Source organism: Geotrypetes seraphini, chromosome 10, assembly GCF_902459505.1.
Source record: "Geotrypetes seraphini chromosome 10, aGeoSer1.1, whole genome shotgun sequence".
NCBI lineage: Eukaryota > Metazoa > Chordata > Amphibia > Gymnophiona > Dermophiidae > Geotrypetes > Geotrypetes seraphini.
The window spans coordinates 8769271-8784341 of NC_047093.1; the positions used below are offsets into that span (position 1 = coordinate 8769271).

At 42.0% G+C, this 15071-nt stretch overlaps 1 protein-coding gene across 2 annotated transcripts in view; it reads right to left on the reverse strand.

Moving 5' to 3' along the window:
* Positions 1 to 15071, reverse strand: part of GPRC5C (G protein-coupled receptor class C group 5 member C) — a 65823-nt gene that overhangs the window by 25387 nt on the left and 25365 nt on the right. Inside the window, exon 1 of one of the 2 annotated variants that reach the window (XM_033960942.1) lies at positions 926 to 1039. The exons of the other annotated variant lie outside the window; for it this stretch is intronic. The gene's annotated coding sequence lies outside the window, so the exon portion shown is untranslated. Of the gene's footprint in view, positions 1 to 925; positions 1040 to 15071 lie in introns of those variants that run through there. 2 annotated transcript variants of the gene reach the window in all.

Genomic DNA, 15071 nt, shown 5'->3' on the forward strand with positions numbered 1-15071 from the left:
CCACAGTTGAGTGACAACACTGAACAAACTATGGTTGTAGGGCAGGGGTAGGGAACTCCGGTCCTGGAGAACCGTATTCCAGTCGGGTTTTCAGGATTTCCCCAATGAATATGCATGAGATCTATTTACATGCACTGTTTTCAATGCATATTCATTGGGGAAAACCCAACTGGAATACGGCTCTCCAGGACCGGAGTTCCCTACCCCTGTTGTAGGGTCTGAGCACTTTACACAATTTCACAGTTGTCTGTTTATTTATTTATTGAATAATTTAAATCATTAAGAGCTGTGATAGTGGAAGGTGATTAGTTCTATTATTATATATTCGGATCTATATCCCTAGAAGTTGGGTATACATTAGTAGAATTACAGGGAACATATTGCACCCCCCTTTTAGTGGCCAATCGAGTCCTCCCCCTCTCTATTTTGGCTTTTCCTCGTCTTCTACATTCTCCAGCCCTTCATTTAATACATTTTAGGAGCTTAAGCCATTTTCTTCAAATGTATGTAGCATTTTTTTAATCCCAAAGATGCAAGGCAGGCAAAGAGAATGCAAAATGTTAGACAAAAGCTAGTGCTTCTGATTCCTATAGCGCTCCCACATGCACGCAGCGCTGTACAAATCCCAGCAAGCCCCACCAAGGCATGCAATGCACGTTAGAAACAGACTTTCTGAGCTCTATTGAGCTATTTCCATTCTTTCAAGAGTTCGAGCCTCCCTAAAACCGAGAAAGCCTCTGAATGAGTTTGCTGGCCAGGAACCAGAGAAGGCAACACGGATTTACTTTGGAACAACAAAAGGTGCTTGTTCCAATTTACATGAAAAGAAAACGTCCCTCTTCTATAGAAGAGAAATCGAAAAAGCTACAAGAGAGAAAAGTATTTTTCCCCCACTGCTAAGCCCGGACTACCACGACTCGCTTACCTGCTGGACGGGCTCCCAGGACTAGATCAGCCAGCAGAGACCGAGCCTTTGTGGAGCTGGAGCCGTGCTAGGAATCTGTGCTCTGCAAACCCCTTCCCTTCCCTTCCCCTCCCCTCCCAGAGGTGGAGCCTCCTCCTGTCATCACCTGCTATTAGAGAGACCAGAGGCAGCCCTTCCCCCTCCCCCCTCCCCGGAGAGGCTGAGCTGCCTGGGATTGCCAACACACAGATCACCTCCTTTCACTCTCGGAAACATTCCCATGCCACAGGAGCTGCTCCTAAGGGAAAAGCTTCTCTCACCTGGGCCATAAATTCCCAGTTCTGCTAGGCTGACGGTATTAGACCAGAGAAAACGCAAGTCTAAACTAACTCCAAGAAGTGTCCGGGTTCAAACTGTGCTCTCTGGCGTCCTGTGAATGCCCAGAAACGAAGATCAACAACTAAACCCAAACTCTTTCTCTCTCTCCAGTAGATATAAAAGGCAGCAGATTAGTGAATTTTCATGGAACTAACTTAAAACCTTTGGGAGCCGACACCCTTTTCCTCAGGCTTAAAGAAGTTGATGATGAACTTTATCTTTCTAGCATACAACTGATTTCTCCCATCACGGTCTTTTACTTTTTTTTTTGGGGGGGGGGTTGAATCTTCTTTGGACCTTTGCAATCAAAAGCGGGCAGTCTCTTTCCCTACACAGCTCCTTAGTCTGGCCACTAGGGGCTGTGAGTGCTGCTTCTGCACTAACCCTAGTGGAAAACCTGGACCTGGAATCAGACCCGAGCTCCTTGCCTAGCAGGATTTCCCCTTGCACTCCGTCGTCTCAGCACCTTTTAGCTCCAGACTGAGCTGGAGGGAATTATCTGGATGTTAACATAGTTGCCATCCCTTGTGCTGACAGAATTTCTTTGCAAAATATGTTCAAGGTTTTAACTATCCCCATTCCAAGGCCCATCCCATGTCTGTGTTGCTACAAACTGTGTTTCCCCGAAAATAAGACAATGTCTTATATTAATTTTGGGTCCAAAAAACGCACTAGGGCTTATTTTCGGGGGCTGTCTTATTTTTTTCATGTACAATGATCATCTCTCTCCTCCACCCCAATCCTCTTTCCTTTCTCTCCCCCACATCTTTCCTCCCCCTCTCACTCATCCCCTTGTGCCTTCCCTCTGCAGCATCTTTCTTTCCCTCCCTCCCATCCCCCCTGTGAAGCAGAACCCTTGAGCAGCATCTTTCTATCCCTCCCTCCCTCCAATCCCCCCTGCTCAGTAGAACCACGCCGACCTTCCCACCGTAAAACTGACTTACCTCCCGCCAAACAGCAGCGTCGGCAGCATTTTAAACAGGCTGCTTCGTGGCCTTCTCCGGCTGAGGCCTTCTCAGTGCCGCTTCGCTGATGACATCATCAGTGATGCAGCAGAGGGTAGAACCCGGCAGAAGAAGACCATGAAGTAGCCTGTTTAAAAAGCTGCCAACGCTACTGTTTGGAGGAAGCTATGTCGGTCTCGCGGTGGGTGGGTCGGTGGAGTTTGGATGGGAGGGAAAGATGCTGCGCGGGGGATGGGGAGCGTGGGGACATTCTGGAGGGGCTTCAAATGTGATCTAACTAGGTCTTATTCAAACGTTCAAATACTTGAAGGGTATTAACATAGAACAAAATCTTTTCCAGAGAAAGGAAAATGGTAAAACCAGAGGACATAATTTGAGGTTGAGGGGTGGTAGATTCAGGGGCAATGTTAGGAAATTCTACTTTACGGAGAGGGTGGTGGATGCCTGGAATGCGCTCCCGAGAGAGGTGGTGGAGAGTAAAACTGTGACTGAGTTCAAAGAAGCGAGGGATGAACACAGAGGATCTAGAATCAGAAAATAAGATTAAATATTGAACTAAGGCCAGTACTGGGCAGACTTGTACGGTCTGTGTCTGTGCATGGCCGTTTGGAGGAGGATGGGCAGGGGAGGACTTCAATGGCTGGGAGGGTGTAGATGGGCTGGAGTAAGTCTTAACAGAGATTTCGGCAGTTGGAACCCAAGCACAGTACCGGGTAAAGCTTTGGATTCTTGCCCAGAAATAGCTAAGAAGAAAAAAATTTAAAAAATTTAAATTGAATCAAGTTGGGCAGACTGGATGGACCATTTGGGTCTTTATCTGCTGTCATCTACTATGTTACTATGTTTTTATTTTCGGAGAAACACTGTGCCTGACCCTGTGAGCTGCCCCAGGGCCTCTCCAGTGGTCAGTGTGCTGGGTTGGGGGATTACAGAGAGCCACTAGGAGTGAGCTGAGCCACAAGCCTAGGCTTGCCTGCCTCCCTTATAAGGAGGGGGGAGGGGAGCTATGACATGCAGGAGATGAATGCATTACAATGGGGCTGAAAAGAGGAACTAATTGTCAGTTCAAGAGAATAACTCATCCCCCCCCCCAACATGCAGAAGCATTAATTTTAAATTCTTCTCTGCAATTTGTAATAATAATATATTTTTTTTAAATGAATGTATGCATCCTGTTTCCCTGAAAATAAGCCCTAGCATGATTTTTAAAGATACTCCTAATATAAGCCCTACACCCAAAATAAGCCCTAGTTAAGACTGACCCCCGAAGCCCACGACTCCATCCCTGACGCTAGTGCTGCCCGATTCGGTGAAAAAATCGGACTCGTCAATTCAGCAACCACCATCCTGGTGAGACCTGCCATAACTCCACTCCAAGGCCTCCTAAATCAGCAGTGGCGGCAGTGCTCTGAATGCAGCCTTCCCCGCCGGGGTTTTCCCTCTGCTGCATCACTGATGACATGAACAGGGAAGGCCCCAGCGGGGAAGGCCACCAAGCAACCTGTTCAGAGCACTGCCATTGCTGCTGTTTTTGGAGGCATTGGAGCGGAGGTTTGTCAGGCTCCTGGTGAGAGGGTCAGTGGGGTTCTGCTGCACAGGGGGATGGGAGGGAGGGATAGAAAGATGCTGCGCATGGGGGGGGGGGAGGAGATAAAGAAAAGAGGAAGAATTGGGGTGGAGGAGAGGAAGGGAGAGATTGTTGAACATGAAGAAAATAAGACATTCCCCCAAAATAAGCCCTAATGTGTTTTTATTACTCCAAAATTAATATAAGACACTGTCTTATTTTCGGGGAAACACCGTAGTAGGTCTTTCCTATTCAAAGTATATGGTATTCTATTTTCACTTGAATTATTTTATTATACGAGTTAATCTAATGTAAACTGCTAAATCTGGCAGCGTATCAAGTTTTATTGAACCTACATTGTAATTATTTACTGAAAGTACTCTTTGGGCTTCTGCTTTTCTTTGAGGCTGGAAACAAAATTGAGTTTACAAGGCAAAATCTCCCCAGGAAAAACAACACAGACAGTGAGCTATGTTGTCACTTCTGGAACACTTTCCAGACAGTATCACAATTTCCCTTTGAATTGTTCTATCTTGCTGCCATAACTTTTTTTTTTTTTTTTTTTTTTTGCTACTGCCCTTTCATTTTCCTTGACTCTTTCAGTCTTTACCCCTCTTTTCTTCCTTGTCACGGGCATCAAAAGCGACTGTGAGCAGTTTAGTGACACATTTGAAAGTCTGTTCCATAGTCAGGGTTCAAGTCATAAGCAAAATGTGCCAAATGCTTTAACTGCAGGAGAGATAGGAGGGCTAAAAAAGCCAAATCAGAACAAGGAACTTGCATTGCCACAAAATCAGCACCATTCAGAGGACAGGTCCCCCTTCTAGGATGACCCTTCACTGCCTCTCTCACCTCCCACACCTGGACCACTGTTTTCCATCTCCTCTGAGGATTCTCCTTAAAAGGACAACATTGACCAATTTTCACCTGCACACACTTCCTCTGACCAACCTTTCTCACCTATAGGTCCTCAAGAAACCATCTCATCATGACTTCCATATGATCCTTCACCTGAGACCCTACAACAGGACTTACCTCCAGAGATTCTTTCTGACCAAAATTACTCCAGAAGGCCACAAATATTCTTGCCATCTCCTAGGTTAATCCCAGGAATGAGAACATGAAACATGTAGACACACCACTGGTGGTTGCTCCCATTCCAAATCATAAGATCCCTTTGGACATCTGATCCCTCTAACCAGTTTGCTCACTTCAGCTCCTGGTCATAACAAAGTACAGCTGCCCCATCAGTCGGCTGTGGTTGAGTCTGCTCTAAAAAGAGCAAAGAGATCTCACACACACTCCAATGCTCCATCAAGTAGAGACCAACAAATAGACTCTGTAAGCAAAAGAGGTTTTTGGACAGCAAGAATCTCAGCCCACCAGTTTCAGCTTCTTCAGTGTGTCTATGTGGTCCTGGAAAAGACACAAAACACAGTTGCTATCCTCTCCAGCGAAGACAGGAACTTCCTCACGCCTCTCTTGCATGAATTGGGAGAGTGTATAAAGCACAATAGTCTGGCAAACACCCTGTGTACTGAAGGTAATTTCTTTGGAGACAAGGTTGGAATATCTTGCAATTCTGTTGCTGACTGTTGTGCCTTTGTACTGCTTGCCAGTGTTTGCAATTTTACTGTGTCATTTTGGACCCATGCTTGTTTGTCTTGTGGTCTCTTTAATAAAAATGATGTTCAAAAAAGAAAAAGGCAGTCAACATCATACTCCAGACCCTGTCTTTTGGTACTTAAGAATAGCCCTACTCGGTCAGACCAAATTCCCTTCTAGCCCATTATCGTAGTTCCACAGTGGCCAACCCAAGTCCTTTACGTCTAGGAAACCTCACTCCTACACGTCCCCAAAGCACTACTGCTAAAGTCAAAAGCAATATCATCCACACTAACAATAACCTTGGCACTCCTGTTAGGTACCTCAAGATAGAAACCAGCTACTTCTGGGTTGAAGTAATAGGAGTAGGAAGTAGGAGAATGTCTCTGATTTTTCCACACTGAATGGGACAACATCAATGGGTCTAGAAATTCATACATGAAGGATACTATACAAATTTCAACTATAGTCCTTCCCGCCACCCACCCAGGACACCAGCACTTTGCCGGTGTAAGGCCAAGGTCATAGCATCAATGCCTGGTGTGATGGTCCCATATCCTGCACTGGGAGCTGTGTCCAAGATGGCTGTTCTGAGTGGATTGCTTTGGTTTGGTCTCAAATTTGTAAATATTCCAAGCAAAGTTACACTTAATACGGGTGAAGTTCTACCAATAGAATTCTCTTCTAGAGTATTGGGAATCGTTTTAGATTCTTCTCTTTCTTCCCGTCATCAGGTAAATAATCTGATTGAGAAATGTTTTTTTAGTTTACGAACATTGAAAAATGTCCGCCCTTTATTTTACCAACACCATTTTGCAGTATTGGTCCAGTCAGTTATTTTAGCTCAGATAGACTATTGCAATTCTCTCTAGGTTGGTTTAAGTAAAGGAAATCAGAAAAGGTTACAATTAATACTGAACCCTGCGGCACAACTAATTTTTGGAAAGTCAAAATTTGAGCACGTTACTCTATTGTTTAAGAATTGACACTGGCTCCCGTTTCGTTACAGAGTTCAGTTTAAATGTGCTTGTTTATAAAATTATTCATGGATTGTTTGACTCTCTGATGCCCTTATCCTTAAGCTCTTCAAACATTTTGGGTTGTAGAACTACTCATATACACAAGTTATCTTTTCCTTCGGTCAGAGGTTCTTGATCAATCAGCAAAATTGCTTGGTCTTTTTCTTCTGTTGACTGCGCTATGGAATAACCTTCCTGTTCAGATATGATCATGTTTTTCCTTTCAGGTTTTCCATAAAATTTTAAAAACTACAATGTTTTTTCAGAATATAATTCCTAATGATCTATCTTAAAATCAACATATCTTTGTAAACATATTTTTATTATAAATCGAGTCGAGCCCTATATCTTTAGGGATGATCTGGTATATAAATCTAAGATTTAGATTAGATTAGATTTAGACACCCGTCAGCACCGTGTCCTGACTGTTACGGGATCTGTGCTAGGCAGAGGTGGAGTCAGTCAAGTTTAGAGGTGGGGCTCGAACCTCTGTCTTCACCTCTTTCTTTGTACTGGGAAGTGTCGCACACAGGATTTTCTGCGCAATTGTAGTCGTGGTGCCTGGCTATGTCAGCATGAGAGACAGTGATGGAGGGTTGTACAGTGCAAGGAGGGCATGCAGCGTTGGAGCAAACAATACTTGCTGGAGAGAGGTGGTAGAACCATGATGTTTCTCTTGGGTGAGGAGAATGTCAACAGCAAATTATATCTGTGTGGTAGATGTTATGTGGAAGTGTTTTCTTATTGATTTTGTTGGTTTTAATTTTATTATGGGTGTTTTTGTGACCTGCCTAAGTTGTAGGAGGGATAGATATTTTTAAAATAAATAAATGTCCTTGTCTAGAGAGTGTACAAGTTTTATTAGAAATCAAGTTTCAAGTTTATTAGAAATTTGATGAATCGCTTATACAAAATTTACTAAGCGAATTACATTAAAATACAAGATATGCATACAACATATAAATTAAAAAAATAACTACTCAGAAAAGGGGTTAGACGAACAGATCAACAGACAAAACTGAATGCGAAAGGAGTGAAGGGATAAAGTTACAAAATTAATAATTTTGAAAAGAAGGAAACAATAAAGGGAAAAAAACATCAGGAGGGGTATCTTTTTTATTTTTGATAAAAAGTCTACTGCACTGTAAATATTCCATTCAGAGGGTAAAAGCATCTTTAAACAAGAAGGTTTTTAAATTATTTTTAAAACGGCTAATGTCTTTTTCATCTCTTATATATTGGGGTAGAGAATTCCAGACTTGGGGGGCTACTATTGAAAATATATCATGTCGTCTAGTGCCAATCACTTTTAAAGAAGGGACTACCAGGAGACCTTGGGTCGTAGAACGAAGGGGCTCGGTATGTTGCTGGCATGATGGTCAGAGAGCCCCCCATCACAACTTCAGTGTTTTAGTGGCGAGTGTTGGAGCAGACAGCAGCCTGTGCAGTCATCGTAGGGATATTTTGGAGTTTAGATCTGGTGCCATCGACATGGTAAGCCAGTTCTTTTAAAATATGGCTCCTGCTTCTCTGGGCATGCAGAGACATGCAGCTGTATTTTGAACAGGCCATGATATCATGCTGTGGCTCCAAGCAGTGGATACAACATTTGGTGTGTGCCACAGATGTATTGAGGACACTTTGTTTTTTTAAAATTCTTGTCCTCTGTCATGGTGAGAAATGGAGAGGTGAAGTAGTATAAGTGGATGAAGAGGACTGTCAAGGGACAGGCTTGGGAATCACTGCTCTAACTCCTAAGCCACTCCATGCTCTGGGTGGATTAGAATTGCATATCCTTCTCTCTGTGACTAGCTTTATGGGAGATTTATTACATTTCATTACATTAGAGATTTCTATTCTGCCATTGCCCTGCGGTTCAAGACAGATTACAAAAGAATTACAAAAAACGTATTACAAAAAGAAGATATCTGGTAATTTCTAGAGGAGATAAAGAGTGGATGAGGCTGCTTTGGGGAATTGGGAAGGTATTGGGAAGTGGTATTGTGAGTGGGAAGGAGCTAGTGGTATTAAGTCGTTTGCAGGAATTTCTTGAAAAGTAGAGTCTTTATTTCTTTTCTGAATGTTTGTAGTCTGGGGTCATAAGTAGTAGGTTGGAGATTTGGTTGTCAAGTTTTGCTGCTTGTGTGGCTAGGAGGCCATCATATAGTTTGTTCTGTTTGACTTCTTTGATAGGAGGGTGTGTGAATGGAGTGTGGGTTTTCCTATGTCTAGTTGATGTAGACATCAACTTTATTTACTGAAGAATAATGTAATTTTGTGTTATTTACAAATTTCTTTCATGAAGTTCCTATGAGGTATGTTTAGAGGGTGAGGTCTCATCTTCATGGACACCCAAATGTGGGTTACCACAGGGTTCCCCTTTGTCACCTATTCTGTTTAACATCTATATGACCTCATAAAAAAAAATTTTGCCTTTCGTCTGTAGAGACCATATTTACCTATGCGGATGATATTTTCATCCTATTGGAAGTTAAGCACGATCTTACCGATCTGGTTACTGCATCTCCAAGCTCCAGAGGTGGGCGAATTCCATCCAAATGATATTGAATGCCTCAAAAACCAAATTGCTTTGGATTGGGCCTAGACTAGAAATCTTTCCTGTCAATGTGGTATTGAAGTCAGGTATCTCATTACAACCTGATTTCACCTCTAGAGTCTTGGGTATTATTCTGTATTCTTCCCTTACTTTTAATGACCAGATAAACTCTTTGGCAAAGAAATGTTTTTTTTCAGTTTGCGTATGCTGAGAAAAGTTAGGTTACGATTCTACCAGGAACATCACTCATTATTGGTACAGTCCACCGTGCTTGCTCAGTTGGATTATTTGGGTATTAAACAGGGTAGTTTAGATCGACTCCAGTTGATACAGAATACAGCGGCTAAACTTATTTTTGGAAAGAGAAAATATGATCATGTATCCCCATTGTTGAGAAAGCTTCAACGGCTTCCAGTTTGTCATAGAATACAGTTCAAGTGTGCATGTGTTGTTTTTAAATTCCTCTCTGGAATATTCGATCCTTCAATCCCTCTTTGTTGGTATGCTATTATAGTAGATCCTGACACTCAAGGATTACAACAATCTATAAGTTATCATTTCCATCCTCTAAAGCAGTGTTCTTCAACCTTTTTACACCTATGGACCAGCAGAAATAAAAGAATTATTTTGTGGATCGGCATCAGTTCTTGGACCGGCGGTTGAAGAACACTGGGCTACGTCGTGGGCCAAATCCCGCCCTTCTCTACCCTATCTCCACCCCAGACCCCGCCCCCATAATAGTACTAATTGTAACACTATTTTTTCCATTCATTTTTCATAGATACACAATATAATCTTATTAACAACACATAATGGTTAACCACAAAATTAAACTACACAAAGTACACTGACAGCAGATGTAAATTCTCAAAATGGACATAATTCAATCACAAAATTCAAAAATAAAATCATTCCCCCCTACCTTTGTTGTCTCTGTCCCTCCATGCTATGCCTTACCTTCTGGCCTGCTCCCGCCTGGCCATTTTATGCTGCCCCTGGTGTTATCTTCAGGCCGGCTCCCTCTTCCTCACTGATGCAGTGCACAAAGCTGTGGGCAGCGGCTTCTTGAGCGTCTCATGCCTCATCTTGGAGCTTTCCTTCTGACGTTGCAATGTTGGAGAGAAGGGTTCCGGTTCAGGAGCAGGATGTGCGTAGGAGCCACGGCCCGTGGCTTTGTGCACTGCATCAGTGAGGAAGAGGGAGCTGGCTCGAAGATAACGCCGCATCGATCGCACCGTGGACCGGCGGTTGAAGAGCACTCTTTTGGGCCTGATGCATGTGCTGGCCCTGTGGACCAGTCGAAGAACACTGCTCTAAAGGACTTAAATGGGCCGGGAAGCTTAGTAAATCTAGGGCATTTAAATTGGGGGAAATTTCTAATAGACTCCCAGATTCTTTAAGGCTGTTAGGTCAGCTACATCAATTTTTAAAAAATTTTAAAACTTGGCTGTTTACGCAATAGTTATTCAAGATGACCAGCCGATGAACAGTAACTAAGTATATTCTACTTTTTAACCCTTGTAATATCTGTCTAATCTTAACTAATAGTATTTTTGATATATGGCCTGTAAACCGAATCAAGTTTCAAGTTTCTTTATTTTTGATATACCGTCTATCAAATACTGGGATTACCCAATCCGGAGAATTTTCCCAATCAATAATTGTTATTATATTCCGCAAAAGAAAATACAATCCGACCGGGAGGTGGACCATCTGGTAACAAGTGAAATAAACCTGACAGAGTTTTTGGAAGATACTCAGGATGTTATTCAGAATAGGTCCACCATGGTAATAACATAGATAAAATGCTAATAATGAAACTTTACTTTAAAAATAGGTTGACAAAATTTTGTGGAGATTTGGTAAGAATTTTTCCTGATGTCTCAAGAGCTACGCAATTAAGAAGGAAAGGATTTTTGAAATTAAGAACAAGAGTTCTAGCTCTTGAGGCATCTTTTTATCTAAAATTTCCATGCAAATGTCTTGTTAAATCACAAGACATTGAATATGTATTTTGGGATCCTATTCAACTGCAACAATTTCTAATAGCTTGAGAACAGAAATGAGTTTTCCTATTGTTTTAATGATTCATTACTGAGAAATTGGTGGATGTGATTCCCAATAGTAATTGAATGGTTAAGATTCATTATGAATCAAGAACCAATTCTTTGTTTTCCGTATTTTTGTTAGCTGGAAAGTTGCATGTCTCCCCACTATTTGTGGGCTTGAAAAGGAATGCTTGTGTTGTATAAATATTGTGAAAATTTGGTGTAAGAAACCTTTATCCTTGATATCTTTTGATATTGTAATCATTAAATTTATAAATAAAGAAAAAAAAAAAAAGAAACAATTAAAATAGGTAAATAAAAGCAATATTTTATCAAATATTAAAAATACTGGACAAATTCAGATTAACGTACATGAAAAGGGAGGGAAAGATTGTTTAAAATACATCGAAGTAAAATTAATAAAAAAAGGACGGTAAATGATTAGATTAGATTACACTTGTCTATTTTTATTTTTCTTGCTTTATTATGACTTATTTATTCTGCATGATGTATTTTTTCTATTTAGTTGAGAAATGTAAAAAAAAATAAAAAATGTTGCTAATTGCTATCATTTGGGAGTCTGCCAAGTACTTGTCACCTGGATTGGTCACTGTTGGGAACAGGAGACTGGGCTAGATGGACTTTTGGTCTGACCCAGTATAGCTATTATAGGACAGTCAAGTCATTGTGACATCATCGATGAGGCTGGCTCTTAGGCATTGGTGGAATGAGGCATTATGATGTCACAATACCAGTTCTGGAATGCTGCTACGCTTTCTGTTTTTGCCAGGTACTTGTGACCTGGATTGGCCACCGTTGGAAGCAGAAGATGGCGCTAGATGGACCATTGCTCTGACCCAGTATGGCTATGCCATCAAGCGACATCATCACCTTTGTGTGGCTGCTTTAACCTCCTCGTGCATGGAGAACACCAGTACCAATGAACAACCTTCCTCAGCAGGTTACTCCCAGGTTCATTCCCTATTGGTGACCCACTTAAACTTTGAAGTCTATTATGATGGCTTTCTCCTTCTCCAATTCTCTCTCCCTCTTTCTGTCCTTCCCTCTGTTCTTACTTTATCTCTGTTTCTCTTCAACTTCCTTTTTCAGATTCACAAACTTTTATTGATAGAACAATTCATAGAACTGGAGCATAACCTGATCACAGAAGAATGTCCTACTGGCTCTGACCAAAGGCCATCAAGCTAAGTTTCCCATTTCCAATAGTGGCTAATGTACACGGCACGGACCTGGTGGGAGGGACCTAATGGTTAATGCGGTGGACTGAAAATGAGGGAGGCAAGAGTTCAAATCCCACTGGTGCTCCTGGTGACTCTGGGCAAGTCACTTCATCCCCCATTGCTTCAGGTACAACCAAGATTGTAAGCCCTCTGGAACAGGGACCCAAATGTGTAACTCACCTTGATCTCAGAATTAGAAAGACAAGTAAATTAACTATAGAAAACACATGAAGTGGGTTTTTTTTCCTGTCATTTCCCTGTCACGGTGTCTTCATTTATGGGCTCTGTTAATTTGGATTTCAGAGTTTTCACAGCACATCCACTACATTCATTGACGCAGATGCCATTGTTTATTTTAAGGCAGGGCTTGTGGCTGGTTGCAGGGAAGGTAAGTTTACACAGCAGCTCTTAGGAGGATTAGCCCAGGCTCAAAGGCCTCTCAGTCCCTCCCTCATCCTGCACTTGGCTGCATCTATCAGATTCACTGTGCCTTTTTTTTTTTCTATTGCTTTAGCTAACTGGAACACTCTTCCTACTGTCATTCATGTTGAATTATCCTTTAAATCCATGCTTAAGACTGGCGTTGCCAACTGAATCCAGATCTGCCCAGTAGGGTTGATCTGATCCGGTCCAGTGAGTCACTGTTCCGGTTTCCCCATTGCATTCCCTTTGCAAAGCAAGGCTACGAGTCCCTCTACGCAATGGGGTGAAGCCAGGACTCAAGACACATCGTTTTGCCCTGGCCTATGATAGCTGCAGGCAAGACCTTCTCTTCTGGTTTGATTTGCCTTGTTATCTTTTGCTTGGAGATCATGTATTCTTCGTCATTGAGTTAATCTCTCTCCATCAAAAACTGGTAAACTGCAAAAATGAATTGATTAAGAAACCATAAAGGTTAAAAGCAGGAGAAATGTCCTTCCTGTTAGTAATCTTTGTGGTTTTCTGGTCAATTAATTTTTGCAGTTTTCTAGGAACAGGAAGAACATTTCTCCTTCCAAAGATAGATCCAAAGAATGTTCCTAAAAAAACTACAGACCATAACATATCTACCTATAGTCCACAAGTTGTTCATTGCGATAGATGCTAATAGAACAAGACAGCTGAGGTTGCTTTTTTACAGAAAAGATGGTAGATATGTGGAACAGTCTCCCAGAAAGGGTGGTGGAGACAGAGACTGTATCTGAATTCAAAAGGGCCTGGGATAGGCACGTGGGATCTCTCGGAGAGAGAAAGAGATAGTGGATGCTGCGGATGGGCCATTTGGCCTTTATCTGCCATCATGTTTCTATGTTTCTGTAACCATAAAGCTCTATGACCTCACAATGCAGGTGTAAAGAGCCTTGGCCTATAGGAAGAGGAGATGCAAATGTTAAGAGCCTTAGCGAATAGGGAGAGGAGGAGATAGTGAATGCTGCGGATGGGCCATTTGGCCTTTATCTGCCATCATGCTTCTATAATCAGAAAGTTCTATGACATCACAATGCAGGTGTAAAGAGCCTTAGCCAATAAGGAGAGGAGATGCAAATGTTAAGAGCCTTAGCCAATAGGGAGAGGAGGAGATAGTGGATGCTGCAGATGGGCCATTTGGCCTTTATCTGCCATCATGTTTCTATGTTTCTATAACCATAAAGCTCTATGACATCACAATGCAGGTGTAAAGAGCCTTGGCCTATAGGAAGAGGAGATGCAAATGTTAAGAGCCTTAGCCAATAGGGAGAGGAGGAGATAGTGAATGCTGCGGATGGGCCATTTGGCCTTTATCTGCCATCATGCTTCTATAATCAGAAAGTTCTATGACATCACAATGCAGGTGTAAAGAGCCTTAGCCAATAGGGAGAGGAGATGCAAATGTTAAGAGCCTTAGCCAATAGGGAGAGGAGGAGATAGTGGATGCTGCAGATGGGCCATTTGGCCTTTATCTGCCATCATGTTTCTATAACCATAAAGCTCTATGACCTCACAATGCAGGTGTAAAGAGCCTTGGCCTATAGGAAGAGGAGATGCAAATGTTAAGAGCCTTAGCCAATAGGGAGAGGAGGAGATAGTGGATGCTGCGGTTGGGCCATTTGGTCTTTATCTACCATCATGCTTCTATATTCAAAAATTCAAGAAACTATTGAAAATAACTTTGTTTGTGGAGGCATTCTCTTGACTGACCTTGTATTTTGATTGAAGATGTCTCAGATATGTTTGTTTACTTATTTGTATGATGATCGTTTGCATTTTTGTCAACCGCGTAGGTCTAGGCAGGTTAGACATTTTTGAAATAAATAAATATAGATTCCAATAACATCATGAAAAAGCAAAACAAAGGGAGCTTATGGCACCAAAGACCAGTTAATGCTAAATAAAGCCATCATGGTCAGATGTAAGAAAAGCAGAAATCTCTCATAGCACGGATTGATTATAAGAGACCAAAGAAAAAGCAACGCTGTGGAACCGATACAATAAAAACAATGCCGTTCAATAAAAGGCTTCACGATGCAAACCAATGGGTTAATCCACGAGTGTGGTCTGGACCCGACACGGTCCGTGTTTCGATAAACAATAGCCTTCTTCTGCGATCTTATCCAATTGTACACAACTTTTGAATATGCCACAAAACATACGAGAAACTGTGAACCAGAAGAAGGTTATTAGTAACCGAAACACGGACCGTGTCGGGTCCAGACCACATTCGTTGCTGTGTTTCATTGGTTTGCATCGTTTCGTCTGTGAAGACTTTAATTCCATTGTTTTTATTGCGAAGACTTTTACATCAAGAGCATCGGATCCACGGCTTTGCTT